The sequence below is a fragment of the Tinamus guttatus genome, unplaced genomic scaffold (genome assembly GCF_059628265.1).
Source record: "Tinamus guttatus ecotype Peru unplaced genomic scaffold, ASM5962826v1 Tinamus_guttatus_pri_ptg000074l, whole genome shotgun sequence".
Classification (NCBI taxonomy): Eukaryota; Metazoa; Chordata; class Aves; order Tinamiformes; family Tinamidae; genus Tinamus; species Tinamus guttatus.
In genome coordinates, this window is record NW_028288608.1 from 761,780 (window position 1) to 775,900 (window position 14,121).

Here is a 14,121-nt window from a genome sequence, read left to right on the forward strand (position 1 = left end):
CTTGACCTAAGATCAGCTTAGGAAGCGGCTAGATAAAGAGATATTAGAGATAATAATAATAGATAGAGATAAAGATAATAGATAAAGATAGAGATAAAGAGATGCTAGAGATAAAGAGATGCTAGAGATAAAGATGGCATGACGACTAAAACTTACATGCAAAGGTCAGCCTCACCTCCGTCCCCGGAAAAGTGATGGAACGGCTCATACTGGCCGTTGTCTCCAGGCACATGGAGGACAAGAAGGTGCTCAAGAGTAGTCAGCATGGATTCACCAAGGGGAAATCTTGCTTGACTAACCTGATAGCCTTCTGTGATGAAATGACCGGCTGGATAGACGAGGGGAGAGCGGTGGATGTCGTCTATCTCGACTTCACCAAGGCTTTTGACACCGTCCCTCACAACATCCTCCTGGGCAAGCTCCGGAAGTGTGGGATAGATGAGTGGACAGTGAGGTGGATTAGGAACTGGCTGGATGGCAGGGCCCAGAGAGTGGTGATCAGCGGTGCAGAGTCTGGTTGGAGGCCTGTAGCTAGCGGGGTCCCCCAGGGGTCAGTCCTTGGTCCAGTCCTGTTCAATTTATTCATCAATGACCTGGATGAAGGCACAGAGTGCTCCCTCAGCAAGTTTGCTGATGACACGAAACTGGGAGGAGTAGCCGATACCCCAGAGGGCTGCGCTGCCATCCAGAGGGACCTGGACAGACTGGACAACTGGGCGGTGAAAAACCTCATGCAATTCAACAAGGCCAAGTGCAAGGTCCTGAACCTGGGGAGGAATAACCCCAGACACCAGTACAGGATGGGGACTGACCTTCTGGAGAGCAGCTCTGCGGAGAAAGACCTGGGTGTCATGGTGGACGACAAGTTGACCATGAGGCAGCAGTGTGCTCTTGTGGCCAAGAAGGCCAATGGGATCCTGGGGTGCATTAAGAAGAGCGTCTCCAGCAGGTCGAGGGAGGGGATCCTGCCCCTCTACTCAGCCCTGGTGAGTCCACATCTGGAGTATTGTGTCCAGTTCTGGGCTCCACAGGACAAGAGGGATGTGGAGCTGCTGGAGAGAGGCCAGCGCAGGGCCACAAGGATGATGAGGGGCCTGGAACATCTGCCCTATGATGAGAGGCTGAGGGAGCTGGGCCTGTTCAGCCTGGAGAAGAGAAGGCTGAGAGGGGATCTAATCAGTGTATATAAATACCTCAAGGGAGGGAGTGAGGAGGACGGTGATGGTCTCTTTTCAGTGGTGGCCACTGATAGGACTAGAGGAAATGGCCGGAAACTGAAACACCAAAAATTCCATAGGAACTTAAGGAAAAATTTCTTAACAGTGAGGGTGACAGAGCGCTGGAACAGGCTGCCCAGAGAGGTTGTGGAGTCTCCTTCTCTGGAGATCTTCAAAACCCGCTTGGATGCAGTCCTGTGCCACGTGCTCTAGGTGACCCTGCGTGTGCAGGGGGGTTGGACTAGATGTTCTCTAGAGGTCCCTTCCAACCCTAAGCATTCTATGATTCTATGATTAAGATTGCACAGTTGGACATTGAGCATTGCTAGGTGTTATGTCCCATGCCATGTGCAATAGCAGCATGATACATGTTCTTTATTGTGCTTTTATATAATTCCGTTTTCAAAAAATGACTGTCCCGTCACGAGTCCGAGATTGCAGCAGTTCCCCCACGTCTGTCAGCAGGGAGGGGAGTTTGGGAGGGCCCAGGCCCACCACCCACGGCCTTTAACGAACTGGCCCAGAATTAAAGATTTAGGGTGGGAAAAGCCATACAGATCCAAAAAACATTTCTGTATATACCTGTTGAGAGCTGAGAGGACCTCTTCCGTCAATACGCACTCACAGGGTGAGTTTTAGGATTTAGTTTAGGGTTTAGTTTTAGCTCTTGCCCCGCGCTCTTCCTGCAGTGATGTGCTTCTCCTCGCTGTTTTTAACAGGGTTATGCGGTTTTGAGGTCAGACACCCAACTCTGGGAACAGCAGCAGAGGTAGGAAGAAACAAAGAGTGACTTTTAGGAAGGATCACCCCCATAGCATCACATGAGGGAAGACCACCGCTATTTGCCCATTTATACACATACACTTCTAAAACACCATAGCAACAGTTTCCTGCTGAGAGCAGCAGTACAAAAAAAGTTGAACCAAAAGTTTGAAGTGCAAAAGCTTTACCAGAAGATTGTTTCTGGGTCTGCCTTTCCCGCCCTGTCCCTTCTTTTTCAGTGTAAGAAGTTTCCCTGTTACCACAGAATGAACCAACAGCGACTCCCTGGTGAAGGTGCATTTAAGATGTCAGGATTTCAACACCATCTTCAAGGGCTAAGAAACAGATTTTTGCTTCTATAATTTTTTCCCTCTCCTCTCCCTGGAGATGCAAGGAAACCTTCCTGGTGCCCAGTGGTGCAAGCATGTGCAGGCCCGTGGCTTTCACACAAAGCACTAATAGACAAGAATTGCCTTCACTTAACTTACAGGCATCCACTTGAGAAATCTGGACATTTTATTTTCCACGCTTAAGTGAAGCCTGGACAAAGCCTGCATCTGTAACCCATCCAAGAAAACAACTGAGATAAGCTCTGTGTTTTATATCTGGCACATGCTTTGCCCTGATTTACCCAGAAGATATGAGACAAGTAATGGTTAAGAAGTGAATTTGTACACTCTGCAGGTGAGGCCTCGTGTCTCAGGGGTGGGAGAAGCTCCTTAGCTCGGCCTGGGAAGCAGAGCCAACGCTTGCTTGCTCTTGTGGGCCATTTAGCATCCCAGCAATGTAGCCTGCAGAGCCCAACTAGAGGAGAAACACGAGGACACAGAAAAAGCAAACGAGTAGGGAAGCAAAACTGGACATTTTCAGTGTGTACTCTCTCGGGCTTCTCAGAAGCTACTTTCAGGCATCATTCTCGTAATTTCTCAGCTTCACCCCTACTGCACAGTTTGTTGTCTTCCGTTTTTTTATTATTATTTTAAAAAAAAAAAAAAGGAAAACCATCCTACCTTCTCTAAGATCCATACAGACCAGTCTTGTCAATTGATGGCAGCAGTCAGCTAAGTTGGAGATCAAGCCAAGGCAAGATGGGAGCTTCCTGTTTTCTTCCCTATGCATTTTTCTTGTTTGCCTCAGTTATATAACTGATAAACCAAGAAGGAGGTAAACTTTCCCATGATCTACTTAATATACCAGGAACAAGGAAGATTTTTACTGCTGAAATTATTCTACAATTAAAACAGACAAACTCGAATGCTGTTTCACTTAAAATAGGTTTTTATTAAAACAATACAATTCAAACAATAAAAAATATATATTTGTTTTATAAATATGGATGTATAAAAACATATCTTAAGACTTATTTTATATGTATTTTATATATTTATATTAATATATGTAATATTTATAATTATAATACAGCTATAAAATATATCTTAATTTGTTTTATATATATTTTAAATACATATGCCTTATACATCCATATCTGTATGTATGTAATATATTTAGAAGTACTCTTTACTGAACTATACACAGCTAACAAGAGAATGCAATTAAAATTTTATTTTAAATAAAGTATAAGTGAAGTGTTCTGAAGATCACATTATGAAGCACAGTAGAAGTTCCTAATGATTTTCTTCATTTCCTGATAATAAAGAAAAGAAGAATTATCAATAAGCACAAATAATAGTTTAAGAACCTGATAGTTTCTTTCTTCACACAAAGTTAAAGCATCTGTAAATACATTCCCCTGTTGGTGATATTTAGCTATATCATGTGCTAAAAGCATCACAATGCTTCTCTATTCTCTGTAGCTTCAGAGACATCCCTATGTGTCCAAAAGAGTAGAGGACACAGAGCCTGGAGCAACAGTTGTTAAAACAGGTCGGAAGAGATCCTCCCTGAGCAACCACAGCTCAAAGCTGAGAAAGTTACTTGGTGGATGCTCCATAATTAATTTACCTTTGCTACTTGCCCAGTGCACTCAGAAGAAGAGAGAACTGTACTTAGAGCTAAAGAAAAAGGGAGGAAACAAAGAAATCCAGGTACATTTAATTTGCGCATTCCAACGTTAAGTTCCAGAAGCCCACAAGTGCTGGGATAACATCAATATTTTCCCTTCTCAAGCTAGTACGTGGCATTATACCAGGTGAGAAGGGAACGTCTGTCAGGCATGACCTCCCTGAATCCAAAATATCCCCATTTTTGCACTGTGAGAACAGAGCATCCCTTCTACCTCTCAATCAGATGTGAGGGAAGAGATGGAGATACCAGTGCCTAAGCAAAGAGGCTCCTTCTTTTCAAGGTAAACTGCAGAGGGACCAATAATTTTATCTATCCTCACACACAAGCGCCTCAGGGACGAGTGGGCTCATGGCTTCTTTGGACCTGAACACTCCATTTCCAGCATATCTAAACCAAATTAACACTGGGATTGCCCGCCACCCGGGATTGGGTGGTGGATGCCTCCTGAAGACATCTGCAAATGTTTGCTTGCTTGTAGGAGGGGGAGAAAGAGGAAGTAACAGACTGAGAAGAGCACCCTCCTTTCATGGTCCCCCTACACCTTGGATACACTTGTGGATAGCAAGACCAGCTATCCACAGTCTCCAAGGTTAATTGCTTTGAAGGAGCTGGGTGGGTGGAACCATTGTCACAGAATCACAGAGTGGTTGAGGTTGGAAGGGACCTCTAGAGATCGTCTAGTCCAACACCCCTGCTCCAGCAGGGACACCTAGGGCACGTGGCACAGGACTGCATCCAAGCAAGTTTTGAAGATCTCCAGAGAAGGAGACTCCACAACCTCTCTTGGCATCCCGTTGCAGTGCTCTGTCAGCCTCCCAGTAAAGAAGTTCTTCAAGTCCAATCTCTTTTTCCTGCTGAAACTGAAAAGAGGTATGCCAAATATAACAATGGTTTTGCAATGTGGGTAAATGTCTTCCAAACGGAAATGAGTAAGTCTTATAACATGACAGCTAAGCACTAAAGCAATGAATATGAAATAAGCATGATATCCAGAGGGCATGCAGACTGTGTAACCACGACAGAATACTATATATAACCATTAGAAAACATATATAAAATTTACCATAATGAGTTTAGTTCTGTCATAATAATTCTGGTGCTTGTAAATGCACTGGCTGAGGAGAGCGTATATTTTTTCTAGGTAATTCAGGAATTCCCACCGGACTCTCATGACGTCCGGCCAGACTCTCATGACGCATGTAAGTCTCTGGGATGAAAACACTTTCTTAAGTCATGATTTCTCTTTTTCCGGAACATGGCTATCCATCAGCTATCCCACAAGTGGCATCCAATCTTTCTCTACGGTTCCCTGTTATTTGTTCACTGAGAAATACTTGCCTTCTACTTTCTCCTCCATAGAAAATAGGAACCAAGATCAAAAAGCAGTGGGAGTGAAAAGCCCAGGGTTGAGAGGAGAAAAAAGCAATAGTCAAAACGTTGCCATTACAGCAGTGCCTACTTAAGGAAGTTGAATGTTAAGAAAACCCATCTCCCATTTGAAGCAAGCATTAAGATGTGAGTCATCTCTGCCACATCGCGACTAAGTCTACACATGCCGGGTTACAGCTCCTTATCCCAAGCTGCTCGTTATCAGAAAGATGCACGTGCCATAAAAGAAAGCAAATGATTGTTGGTTTGCGAGGAGATAGAATTACAAAACTGATTTCAGAATCAGAAGAGCAGCAGCTTAAGAAAAATGACTTTGGTGGCATAATCAGAGGGACAGAATCTTAACGGAAGCAACACAGTGCAGTGATTTGTAAAGAAATAATAGAATGAAATTAAAGGAGGCTAATGTAAACCCCTCAACAACAAAATGGAGCTACCTGGTCTGCTGGACCTTTCGCTCACCTTCTGAACCACCCTCGTGGAAACTTGCTGTATTTTGGGAATCCAAAGTGTCATTTCAATTTCTTTGCCCTGAATTGGGAGAAAACTGGGCTCTTTTCTTTTCAGAGCCAGATTTAGTCAAAGAGGAAAAATCTCTTGTTTTCTGTTTCATGTTTATTTTCATAGACATTTGTCTGTCGCTGTGGAAGACTATTGTGGCTTTCTTCCACACGAGAACCTCCTATGAACTCACCTTCAGTCTGCTGCATGCTAGAAGCACCGTTTTCCAGGAACTCTTCTCCATCACTGTCTACTTCCTCTTGGTCTTCTCCACTTCTATTCACTTTACTCCACTGCAAAATCTTTCTCCTCTTTGCATCACCACTGGAAGTGCAATTCTTCCTTTTGCATTTTCTTTTGGCTGGAACTGCAATAAGATATTAGAAAAAAACAACCCAAAATATAAGCAAAGCAGCTCCTCCTTTAAAATTTGCTCTTCTTATCTTCCTCGTATGTCAAGTAAAACAATCAAAGAACTGAAAGTACTGTCAAATCTCACTACACATGTAGGTGTAAAGAAAAGATTGCAAGTTCATGTGGTCCATTTGCTGTTAGATTTATAAAATTTATTCAAGACTTTAAACTAGATTTGAAGCGCAGAAAATTCCTACTTTAGCCTTGCTTTGCAGTCCTATTGTCTGCCTATTGGGTAAAGTTGCTTACTGTCTCATTACATGAACTAATAGAGATGAATAGCAAAAAAGCCTTTGGAGAAAAGCTCTTCTTCAAATCTCTTATAAAACCAGTAAAGATCAAAAGCAGAATGAATGCTGGGAAGAGTTAAAAAGAGACCATTTCAAGAAAGTAACTGAAGGATAAAGAAAATTCTCAGTAAAGTTTTATGATTCAGAGAACCTGTTTAAAGCAGTCTTTGCCCTTATGCCTTCCACAAAGGAAAACAAAAAACCCACCCTTCTTTCTATTTACAGAATATTGCACAAAACAGACGGGTGAAATCCTTGGCAAAGTATCCACCGGCAGAAACCTTGTCACAAGAAGGATACCAATGGCATTAGCAATATCACCCAGAAAGCCTGTTGGTGCGGAGAAAAAAAGAAAAAAAAAATCTAAAAAGAAAAAGCAACTTGCCATTAGGCAATGGTGTAGGGCAGGCTCCAGGCATCACTGGCATCTCTATTCTTTCGTTACACTTGTTATCTTGTTTATTACATCCAGAAACAGAGGGCTGCTGTGGCATCACCTCGTAGTGAGATGGCACATCCTGTGAAGAGCTGCAGCCTTGCAATGAAGAACAGACAGCAAAAAAGTTGGTCTCACATTTCTACTTACAAATACTGAGGCAAGTCTTCAAATCCCGAGGGTTGGAATACATACCTCTTTTCTCACGAGACTCTTTCATTTCTTCACAAAGTTGTTCCAAGTCTTTATCCATTTCTTCCTTCCCTATGGCATGGGCAGCATCTCTCAGAGCACAAGCTTTGTCTCTAAGGAGACGATCTGAAAGTTGACAGTCAGAACTGAGTGTTTGCCACTAGCTAAGTGAAATCCTTGATTTGGATCATATGGAAAGGATGAACTCTTTTCCCAAAGAGGTTTTGCAAGCTATTTCAGTGAATAGTTTTGGCAGAAGAACATAAAAGTTAATAATGAAGGCAGAGGCACTACATCTTCATTAGCACCGATTGCACATAATTTCATCTCTAAATAATTTAACACTACACCAATTTTTAAAGTGGCAAGAAATGCTCTCTGTGGATGTTTCAAGGGAGCTAATCCCAAGGCCATTGTAAAGAGACAACTCTTCTCAATCTATACATTTTAAAGGTTGTCTAAATGAGGGATAAAGAGCTATCCTCACCTCCAGCTTCTCTAAGGCACTGCTACAGATTAGATCAAGATCTTTCAGAAAATCTCCTGCAGTTATATATTGGTGCAAGTCAATTTTAGAGAGAATTGTTGAAAGGTCCATTGGCTGTTTAATAACTGTGATATAATCAGGCTCCTACAAATTAAACAGATGGGTTCAGAGGTTGTATTAGACTTACACAATATCTACCCACATTAATTTAATAAATTCAAATAAATGACTTCTTAAAAACCCTGAATATTTGTGACATTATGAGCAGATAGTGGAATTAACCAGTTAGCTGCTTGAAAAAGGAAGGGCTCTTTCAAAGGGCTTTGAAGAGACACACTGGAAGGGAGAAGAAAAGCAGCAGGAAGCTGGGGAGTGTGTGTGGGACAGCGAAGGGAACAGACATGCAGAGCAGGATTTGCTTCCTCCAGCTTCAGAACATGGCAGTAAATACATTGGATTGAGCCACCCGAGCCAGGCTCTGCTCTGGGCAGCAGGAAATCCGCTGCCGGAATTGCCCTTTGGAAGCAGCTGCTCTAGGCATCTCCCTTAGGAGGAGATACCTGGAGCAGAGCTAATTATGTCTTTACTGGGAGCGTGAGAGGAGCCTCAAGGCTAGTTTAGGTGAGGACACCTCTATTTGTTTAGACTATTCACATGTCAGGAGCCTGGAAGGGAAAGACGAGGGATGCCCAGAGGAACAGGGCCCTTGCTGATACACAGCTGTATTAAAATTGCATCTGACTCTGAAGTGTATGCCCCCATCTTAAGAGGCTAATTCAGTAAATTAAATGAGAAAAAGAGGGACTTGGAAGTTTGGGGGAAGATGAAACCACATGTCATTTATGACTGATCCTGTACTGGGGAGCCAGAGACAAAATGGCAGGCGGAATCTTGAATTTTTTTTGCAAATATCTGCTCTTCTGTTCCCAGAGGAACCACTGACAGCCAACAAACACGTAGCAATAGCTTTAGGCTTTATTCCAACAGCCCCAAAGAAATCTGACTGTTTATTTCAGAGTTGTAGCATACCTACATATCAAAGTCTTTCCCCAGGCAAACTCTGGTGGTAGCTGCTCTGACTTTCTAGGAGGAAACCAGGGCTTTCAGTGACTACTCAAAAAAAGGACATTGAAGAGCCTCAGGGAATCAGCAAAATAAAATACAAAGCACTTTTTGCTCCTCCAAAAAGAAATCCTTTTAGTGCAGTGCTAAAGATAAGCCTTTCGCTAGAGCGCACCAACACTGGGCAGTTAAAAATACACCCAGACAGTACAGTATTACAGACCCAGAGCAGTTTACCTCATCTGCATCAACAGGGTTTGTGAAGGCCTTGAAACGTCCGTCAGTAGCAAGTCTGAGAGTAACATCCCTTAAGAAAATGCTAAGTGCACCAAGGGCCTCCTCCTCCTGTTCCTCTGCCCCTTGCGTTTCTCCCCGTGGTGGTTCCCGAGGTTCCGGCGGCGGCGCCACCGGCAGCACTTCCAGGGCCTGCCGAGCTTAAGGGAACCAGAAAAGTTTATTCCATCGGCAGCACTCAAATAGGAGCACACACAGAGTTACTGATAGGAAACCCACTACCAAAACAAATACTGTAAGGCTGTTAACATACAGTTAGCAAATTTTTATCTATAGAATAGGCTCACCTGCTTTCTTTCTAGATGCAGGAGGTTTAGCAGCTTGACTTAAAATCAAGTCCTCAAAAAAGTTGCTTCTCTCTTCCTTAGCAGGCAATGGGATATCGAAAACTTCTCCATAATCTTCAATAAACAACTCCTGTATCTATGGCATGAGAAGGAAAGACATTTCAGGTAAAAGATCACTACATCAAAAAGAGGATTTTTTAAATTAAGGTTAATAATGATCTGAATAATAATAATATTATTATTATTATGAATAATAATAATAATAATCTTATCTTCCTGGTGATCAAAGGCTAGATTTCTTTAGGTCAGGATGGCAAATAAAATATCTTCTTTGAGGAAAAGCTCTAGAATTTAAGCTCAGGGAATGGACGAGCACACGATGCACTGACAGAGTGATGACATCCCCCACCTTTGAAGTTTCCTGCTGAAGTGGAAGCGAGTCCCTTGACTCACAAAACAACCGAGACAAACGTTCTCAGCGCTGCTTTGTGTCTAAGCAAATCTACATGATTCAGAAGGGTGCCCTCGTAATAAAAGGATCCATTTGCTTGAGGGAGGACAGTATTTGTATACTTAAAAGATTCATAAAATTAAAGTGAATAAAAGAATTGGGGAAAGTGTTGACAGAAATACCTCATCTTGGAGATCCATGTACGATACGTTTGCTGTTGCAAGCAACAAATCCGGAGCAAATGCTGGAATGTTCTCTAATAACATTGTAAAAATAGTTTTCAACGCAACGCCAGCTGTTTCCCACCATACATTGATCCGTGGAATATAAATTATACTTGGTGATATACTTGCTCTGAGCTTCTCGGATAAACTAGTAAAATGAAAGCTTTGGTAAGAGCAATGAACCAGGAGCACAGGCTGCTCATAAATAACTACACATCAAACTGGCCTAATAAAATAGAAGTGCATAAAGGCAACGTACCAATAAACAAATAAACAAACAAAAAAAACCTCACCATGCAAAACTTATTAATAGTAGAGTAAAATTTCTGATTTGACTCAAAAATTGAGAGAGCTACACAGAGATCCAGATTGCTGCCTGATTGCAAGACTGCTTACATGTAAGTTAACTTCTAAAGAGCCGCACGACTCAATAGAACATCTGTGCTTACGTGTCCATCTCTCATCAATGGTCAAAATGTTATAATATAGTAGTAAAGTACAGTAAAAGCAGACCACCTCCATTAACAATTTCACTTACCTCACTTGAGCAGTTTACAGACAGACAGTGAATCTCATGAGATTAAAGAAAGAAGGAAAAAAAAAAAAAAAAAGATACCTGTGCACATATTTCCTCTGGTGATGAGACACTAGCAAACAGAACTGGCAGGTCCAGGGTATAAACTGGAAACTTTTCCAGGGCGTGTATGACTGCAGGGGCCAAGTGGGAGCTTTGCCCACGGTCTGGCTCTCCAGAGAGCAAGAGCCTTGGCCTGTGACACGTTGCCTGGTGAGAAGCATTTCTGGAACAAAATTAGAAAATAGGAAGTTTAAAACACATAGTGATGATTAAAGACATCAATGTTAATTTGCTCTGTTTCAAGTTTCTCTTGAGAGAAGACAAGCAGCATAATCTCTTTCCAAAGACACAACAAGCTGAAGATTCTGAACCTAAAAGGGGACAGGCATTTACCTCTTGAAGTCAAGGAAGTTTTTCTTCTTTCAACAAGTCTTTTCAGGAAAAGTCTCCTCATCTTCAAAGGCTGAAAGTGACTCTTCATCACTCCAGATGAAATCGCTTTGTAAAGTAGCGTTCATATCATCTGGAAGACAAGAAGGGTTTGTTAACTTGCCTGGATAGTCTGCATGTCTCACTCTAATACAGCTTCCAAAGCAGCCCCAAAACCCACTTATCTCTCTTTCTCCCTTGGATGGGCTCACACTAAATGCGATTTTTGAAGACTTGATCCTACCACAGGTCTAAAGAGATTGCACAAGGCTCTACAAACCTCGCCTAAGTCTTATGTTTTGCAAAAGTTATATTTCTTTATTGGCAAAAAGTCCCTTTTTTGCCCCAAGAACCAAGAAACGTGATTATCAGCAACAACTCCTGTACTTGCTAGACACCCACACAACCCACAAGGCTGCGTGTTTGGAATCTGTGTCCCACAGTAAAAGTATGGGAATTAAGTGAATGTGATGGCCACCAACTGGCCTTTGTCTCAAGACTCCTAAGCCAGGGTGTGTAGATCAACACATCTTCTGCATAAAGATCCTCCAAGATCACTCAGGGAGGAGAAGGTAGAACTGGAGAAGAGAGAGGGGAAGCAATTATGGATCACCTAGCATCTCTGCTTGCACTTGTGGCTTTCTGCCTGTTCTACCAATAAAAATGAACCTAGCAAGTCTCCAGGTAGAAAAGCCAGCAGGATGTTGCCAGGAAATCTGATGCATGTGATCTCACACATCGCACAGTGTGATCCACAAATACTTCAATTCATATGAGGTGAAATGATGATAGCTAAAACAACAAGTAGTTTTAACCAGCTGTACATGTTATGGTCCTGTCTTGCTGCTGGTCCTTCTTTAGGACAAGTTCTGCGTGGGGAAATACTCTCTGCAGGACTCGTAAAATTCTCTGAAAAGTCTTATTAAGCAGTGGTTTAAAAATGGGTGATAATGCTTGTCTGAGCAAAGCCGCAGACCTCTGTGAAGCTGGTACAATTCTTTACATAGCCATGAAAAAATCTTTTGTTGTTATTTTAATTGAAAAGACATCTAGCTGCAGTTTCTCAGGGCTTCTGTATATCTGAGGGTAGCGGCGTCGCAAAGCACGGAGGGTGGCTTCAGCACATGCGGACTTGATATCAGCACCACAGTATCCTAATAAAACAGAACATCAAATGGAGCATTATGTCAGGCTGTGGCAACACAGAAAGGTCGAGGTGCCAAAGTGCAACACGCGAAGACTTTGCATGCAGGTTAAGAACAGTCTAATAGGAAATGTGAAAAGTGTTGCTGCACCACAGAGGTTTTGTTAGCTGGTTTGCATGGTTACAAATCAACCAGACTTTTCTCCTGAACCTTCTAAGCCAAACTTTTCTCCCAAGGAGGATGCCCCAAAAGCCACTCGCTGTTTGGAGAGACAGAAAATAAAACAGTAAGTGGTTGGAATCATCTCACTCTGATGGCTTTGAGGACACACAGCTGGCTCCCTGGCTAGTTCTGCAGCAAGGTGCAACACCCTGGTTCCCACCTGCCATGTGCCACAAGCTGCAACTCCTGCAGACTTAGTAACATGCAGGAACTCGCTTGATTTTTGAACTTACCGGCAGATTTTTCAGCCAGCTCATCAAGGAACATGTCACATGGTTTGGGGGTCCAGTTTCGTGTGTGAATCTTGAAAATCTCTTTTCTAGCCTAGAAATAGAGTGCTTGCATTATAGCTTATCTTGAGTCAAAAGGCAGAGGCAGAATCTGTGGTATTAACAGATTAAGGTAAGTGATTATTAAGTTTTGACAAGTATGAGACCTAACGATCTTTGGGAAAAAGAACAACAGAAAACTTAACTGGAAAAGAAAGGTATTTCCTCAAAGAAAATTATCTCAAATGTAGCAAGATATCATGATGACAGATTCATTAGTTTGCTCGTCTGTCAGTTCGTTCGCGCAAAATAGTCTTAGCATTGTTTCAAACTGCTACAATTGCCACAAAGAGCAGCTGTGATTCCAGCTAGTATCACTGATCCAGAAAACGGATGGAAACAGGAGACAAATGTTTATGTTAAATATACAGTTTCCTTAAATATACTGTTTTGTGCATTTTCACTTGCTTCCAGTCATACTCCACTTTATCCTTTTCCCCAAAAAGTGCTAATTAAAACAAACAAACAAAACCTAACAAGAGTCTAGATATGCTGGCTAAGTAGCGATAGCCAGAACAAAAGAACAAAAACCAGCTTCATGTGGAATTTCTTTTCCTTTTTTAATAATTTGGGTTGCTATATACACACATTTTTTCATTGCTGAGAAACGGTGATCTTAGTGAAAAGCTGATTTTAAACTTGGTTTTATTTGAGATAACAGAGTTCCCTAGGGCTTGTCCCTCTTCTTTCGTACCGTGTCCACCCTCCGCACCAGGACGGTCTCTCAGGATATTGCTCCTGTGTGTGAGCTGCACGGGGCTGCATTCCCGCTTACCTGCTCCACGACACCGTGTTTTGACACGGCTTTGTCAGCAAGAAGGATTTGCTGGATGAGCACCAGGATTGAATACAAGTTCCTACCTCTTTATCTGCCAGTTTAAAAAGGAATTCTCGCTCCAAGCGCCCAGCTCTGCGTCGCGCAGGATCTATCCAATCCAGCCTGTTGGTGGCTCCAATGACGACGACTTCTCCTCTGGTATCCAACCCATCCATAAGGGCCAGCAGTGTTGATACAACTGAGCTAGCAGAAAAAAAAAAAAAAAAAAAAAGCTATTTTGCTGCACTAGTAAATTTTGTTAAATTATGCATTATTTTCTCTAGTGATCCCTGAGAAAGGACAAGCTTTTGCTCATTAAGATGCTGATGAGCGAGAGGGCTCATTTTAAGGCTCTCAAAAATAGAGAAGGTCACTTAAACGTTATGCTGATATCAAGCTTAGTGAATGCCTTTAAACTATTGCTTAAAGTCACATGAAATTTATTATAATTGAGCTACAGGTTTGCAGGATAATATTTCATATATAAACAGGTTTTGGTCTTCTTTCCACAAAGATAAAGCACATTATGTGTAGAAAATGAGGGAAGGACGAAATTTATGGGCCTGGAATA

The 14,121-nt window shown here is 42.2% G+C and overlaps 1 pseudogene; it reads right to left on the reverse strand.

Moving 5' to 3' along the window:
- Nucleotides 1-1,724: 1,724 nt before the first annotated feature.
- On the reverse strand, nucleotides 1,725-13,766 carry LOC148595716 (ATPase family AAA domain-containing protein 2-like; annotated as a pseudogene).
- Between the last annotated feature and the right edge of the window lie 355 nt (nucleotides 13,767-14,121).